At 46.8% G+C, this 5,761-nt stretch overlaps 1 long non-coding RNA gene across 1 annotated transcript; it reads right to left on the bottom strand.

Moving 5' to 3' along the window:
- Positions 1-166: 166 nt before the first annotated feature.
- On the bottom strand, positions 167-1,743 carry LOC135806686 (uncharacterized). Its single transcript, XR_010551259.1, has 2 exons — positions 1,460-1,743; positions 167-1,307 (listed from the first exon to the last, which is right to left on the bottom strand). It is a non-coding gene; the product is annotated as an uncharacterized LOC135806686 (long non-coding RNA).
- Positions 1,744-5,761: the final 4,018 nt, after the last annotated feature.

The raw sequence follows: 5,761 nt of genomic DNA, 5'->3' as shown, positions 1-5,761 counted from the left end.
TTGCTGATCACAACACCCAGTAGCCAGTCGCAGATGCAACCAAATCAACCAGGTTCTCTTACTCTTTTTTTTCCAATACTGAAACCAAGGTATACCAATATTTGCATCGAATGCAGTGATGATTTCAATACTGTCCACCAGTACAACGCATTACCAGACTGGCATATAATCATGATAATATTATCCATTTCGCAATCACTGTCATTGCTTTCTTAGATCTCCAATCATCAATATCGGACCATAAACCGTCTATCATCTTATATTATATCATCATTAATATCCTGCTACTATCCGCCTCTAACGATGAGCTCGAAGAAACGAAACAGCTGTCTTGAGGCGTAAACAATATCTGTCAACGGAAGTGTCCTTGCTGTGCTGGTGTGTTTATGCTTCGTGCATTAGTTCGGCCAAGAGCGCATGGTGGTGGCGGGTTGAGGATGTAGTACAGCGGAGTATGACCGAAAGCTCTGTCAAAATGTATTTTATTAGGAAGGTATAGAAACAGAAAAAAACTGTATCTTGATCTTGGGCGTAAACAGCCCGTCTCACATTAAATATACTAGAAAATAGTTCACTCTGAACATGCAGTCTTCCTAAGAGAGAGAGAGAGAGGGGGGGGGGGGGTATATTCATACTCATAGGTTCGAAAGAACCGCACACACACTTTGTTGCAGACAGCGGCAAGCTTTGGCCATCGTACTTCGAAGAGGGAGCAATCCACTGCGCTACGCTCGCGATTAACAGCAAGCTTCGATCTTTCAAAGGTACGACTCATCACTGGCTCTGGGGTAATGTTCCTGGAACAAATGCCCCATTGCCGACTGCGGGCCAGGGAGCACGCAATCTCCCTTCCTGGGCGAGAAGTGTTCCAGCACAAGAAGCAGCACGAATACATGCTTACAAAGACCACCATCACCACCAGCCGGCACACAGCACTTCAAACACCATCCACTCCTTCCATGTGTTTGCACTGTCCTCCTCTAGCTCTTCACGCTCAACAAATACCACGCACTGCTCATCGTTTTTTTTTATGCTTCCTCTGGGTTGGCTAGCCCTTCGACTTGACAAAACAGCGATCACCACATGCTATCATCACCTCATAGCAGTCGCTTCCACCAGTGGCTTTTCCTGTCTTTGCAAGGTGTCCAAGGATGGCTGCTGTTGTCACTACAGGCAAATCAGAAGTACTTTAGTGGCTGATGTCCAACCAGATCGTTGGAAAATCGATTTTTCCACTTCAGGGCTGCTGATCGCGATCGCGACTTGGTGACTTCGCAGCACCACGGTTACCTTCATAGAAGATGGCTCTGGAGAGGAAAAGGCAGACCAGAAAAAGGTTACTATTATCTTCAGCACCGATCTCAAGGAGAAAGAAATACGGTCTGCTGTAGCCTAGGCACAAAATAAATCTCACAACACGATTCGCGATTCGAATAATACCAACAACAAAAAAACTCACCTCTGGAGTAACTCCTGTTTGTGGCCCGAGATCGTTCTCTCCCGCGCCTTGAAAAAATCCTGCAGCTGCATCACAGTCCATGTCTCTCTCGAAGACTCTGCTCCTACCAGCAGGAGGTTCAGCACCGCTCGAAGCCATCGCAAACCACTTGAACTAAGCAGAAGACATTCCAAAACAAACCTGAAACACACTGTCAAAGATGCTGTCACGTTCAAAAACTAGCTCGATCGCGAGTGAGGTTGCCCCCGTGCTCGAACCCAGTATAATAAGGGGATCGGTCTATTTCGCTCGACTTCCATCTCAAACGGGCAAGGTCAACCGAAACCACGGGTGTTTGCCAGGTCATTCGATAGAGTTTAGAGCTTGGACTGGCCTTGCCTTCGACTGTGCCGCCGCTCGAGCGATCTTCTTGGGTTACCCACGCGCTACGCATGGTTTCTTTCTCGACGTGGGTGCAATTATTTTTGGATCGTCGCTCGATTTCAAGGGCTCGCCAACCTCGTCAGCGAATTTTCTCCGCCTCGCAGACAATTTTCTAGTATCTCGATGTCCTAGCCTTTCGATTTCGTGTAGTCCTAAGCTTGACGTGCATAACTGTAGCTTTTCGTGGCCATGTTAGAGACGTAATTTTGTTCAGAAATGGAGGCTCATGTTAGCTTCCTGTCGTCGTGTTGTCGTATTGGAGGGGAGAAATTCGCGTCAAGGAGTGGACAGACGAAGTATCGTGTGGCAGATCATACTGAATCCATTTTGGCAGTGTTTCATCTCAATGTGGATGAAACCAAATACACCCTGAACATTTTTGCCACACTTGAAAATTGGCCATGGAATGCACTGTTACTGCCAGGGGCCCAACATTCTCTGGAGCTCTAGAGGTGGATGTACACCGCTCAAAGACTGGGAGCCACACAGTGGGACAAACTGTTTGAAATGCAAGCCCAAGCCTGGCAGGAAGTCCAAATGCAGAACACAAACGCAAGACAAACTTGCGGCATGGGAGAAAACGCGGGCCATCGCCCGCAAGCACGAGCACATGCACGCCGCCACCACTGACAGCAGCATCACCAACAAAACCTCGCCCCACCACACCAGTACCTGATCACTGGATAGTTTAGTCTGTTCGGTTTACGAATTCAAAAAAGGCAGACAAAATAACAAAACTAAAAACACGAGCGTCACATGGACCGAATCTGATGAGCAGCAGCGCGTCACACCCGCATACCAAGTTTAGTAATAGTAGTAGTATAGTATTTATTCATATTTCTCTAGGGCTTAGTGGGTAAATCTCTGCATCCAGAACAGTTCAGTTCAGATAGGAATGCAACAACACACGCACAATGTCCACTATGTCACAGTGTGGTAGGGAGAGAAGTGTTTGCAGCTTGCTGGTAGACGTTCAGCCGTGCATGCATTGGCAAATGGCTAGAGCAGACGGCCCGCTGCCCTTAATGTAAGGCACACACGCAAGCGTCAGAGCTACAGCAGCCAAACAGCATAGTTCATGGATTCATGAAAGACTGCACCATACACTGCGCCAGCTCTGGTAGGGTGCCCTTTTGAGCATCGTCACTGGTCGGTGACGTTTTGCAGGCCTCACCATCAAAGATGCGAGGTGATGCTGCTGATCGACTTGCTGGCATGATAGTCACAAGCATAACTAACGAAGGATGGCTGGAAGTCAAAACCAGCTGTAGATGTAGATTCCAGGTATACCAGAGAATTACTGACGCCAGCACTTTATCCGATGCCCCATCAGCGTCAACTGTACGCCGATGGTCACAGGACCGTGACAGCCTTTCGATCGGTCTACGGTCGGGAGACGGGGCTGCAAGCCCAAAGCAGCGGGTATATAGTGTTCGTCACCAGCTGAGCAAGAGAGCTTGCTGAGAGATTTAGGTGTGCACTGTTCAGCAACCAGTCCCAATATAGGTTTGTCCATGAAGGCTGGTGATCCTCAGCTATCATACAACAAATTCCTACTCACTGCGCATATGCGCATATGGCTTGTGAAACAGCAGCAGAAACTGCACTGCCTTGACAAACGCACCAGTTACCATGATGGAGCAGATATGCCCAGCCCTGGAAGCCAACACCAAATCTCCAATCGCTAGTACAAGTAGCTCTTCACTAAATCATGCCTAGTGCATGCTTGCAGTGATATTTTCAGCAAGAGCGCTGCAGTTACTGCTGAGGAGATATATTGCGTCCTTGAAGTCGAAGGCGCTCATCAAAGATGTCTTGCCATCAATTCTTGGCCTTATGCAGGCACGAGGTGGTCTCCCGTGGCATTGGCCATATTACCCCGAGCTGCACTTGCTCGAGGAGCACGTTGTTTCGCTCATGGAAGTCCTTCGTGTTGGACTGAGTAGGCTTGCTGAGAGATCAGAGCGCTGAATCCATCCACGTCCACAACTACGAATAATTTACAAAAACATTCCGACTGCAGATCAGCGCTTGAAAACGGCGATGCAAATCAGCGACGTTGGGCTTCTCCATTCAAAAGTAGAGCCTTCCTAACGAAGCAATTCTCATGTGACACTACATAGTCTCTCAAGCACTCTAGTTCAGGTCTTCTTCTCTCCACTCCATTATCATTTCGATCTTCACTCGGTCGACGTGATGGTAGTACCTATGTAAATAATAATGATGGATTCCTCCCGATCCTCGTCGCGGCTAAAATTTGTTCGGTGTTTGTCTAAATTCTCAAACTGACAGGGTTTACAAGAGAAATGTACCTAATTTTGTGCGATTGATGCAAATAAATCGGAATATGTCTGACTTCATAAATCCGTGCGGTAAACCGCATGAAAGGACGCCATGTCATTAGATGGTGCACATGAAGTCACCGTGACGGGCGCAGATGAGGCCGAGATGAAACGAAATGAAACAAAATGAAACAAAATGAAACAAGATGAAACAAGATGAAACAAGATGAAACAAGATGAAACAAGATGAAACCAAAAGAAACTCGAAGTACGGGCCCAGATGGGCCGCGAATGAAACAAGATGAAACGAGATGAAACAATGTATGGGCGTAGATGGGGCGCACGCGACCATGTACCACGCGTGCACGAGCGAAAAGAACACTGAATCCAATCATTGAAATAATTTTGTTTGCAGAGGCAAGTCGCGCAAGGGAGGGATAGCAATTATTTGATGGTTTGCGAGTGACAGCACGAGCCGAATTTATTGCCCGTGGAAGTACCCACGATAGGAATACACTGTTGGGAACATGATGGCGCCGCTGACGGTACCTATGTAAGTGGAATTACTTTATTGGAAGTCCCACGACGGGGAAAATAGTCTCTCTAGTATTGTCGGTGAATGGTGATGGTGGTGGTGGCGATGGCTACTTTCCTCTGCTCAGAGAGAACCCCTGCATGTCCTTCGTCGTGATGCGAAAGAGCAGTGGATGCAGGTAAAGGCCGTGTCAGAGAATTTCGCCTAGTGCTGTGGCCAGGGTGAAAATAAATTAGGGCTGAAACGATCATTCAATAACACCAAGCGATCAACCAATCTCTTTAGCGATGAATATCATTGTAACATAGAAAAATGTGGGCAGAAGTTATGCAATCGAGTCCACCAACTAAACCAGATTTCGAATAGTCAGACGTGCACAATCTAGCACAAAACTGACAAGGAGTATGAGTACTGAGACATTGAGATCAATTATAATTGTTGGTTCATAATTATAGATTCTTTCCGGCTGTAGTCGTGCACCTCGAACACAAGACTATGAAGAAATTCCATGATGCCTTTGCTACATTAGCTGTGGCCACCAGTCAAACACTCTAAATATATCCAGGCTACCGCTCAGTGTTTGGTATTCTGTAAACATTTCAGGCAATTGTGTCGACACCTGTAGACATCTGACTGGTCTAAAGCCTAGTTCACATTCGACGTAACACTGACGGTACAGGACGTAAGGGCCTGTCGGGACGGCTGGGGTGAGCTGTAAAATCTTTTACGATTCGTACGACACGACATGCTGCAGTCGTTGCGATGTTCTCCAGCGAACGGCGCGAGTCATAAGGCACAGTCCGTGACGGGGTGACTTTCGGACCTAATTTCTTGTTTTTCGGGACTTCTTTTCAATTATTTCTCCTTGAATGAAGCGAAATCAAATTCACAATACCAGTTTTTCATGGAGACAAAAAAGTAGCCCTGAAAGTTGTGCCATTCGAATAGTAGCCCTAGGAAATGATAAAACAGTTCATCTGTCATTCTCCTAAACTATCCCTAAATACCATAAGTGACATGAGATCTTATCTTGCTAAAATTCAACTCAAGTCGTGTTAGCCA

Source organism: Sycon ciliatum, chromosome 1 (genome assembly GCF_964019385.1).
Source record: "Sycon ciliatum chromosome 1, ocSycCili1.1, whole genome shotgun sequence".
NCBI classification, from domain to species: Eukaryota; Metazoa; Porifera; class Calcarea; order Leucosolenida; family Sycettidae; genus Sycon; species Sycon ciliatum.
This window is presented reverse-complemented; position numbering and strand designations above follow the sequence as displayed.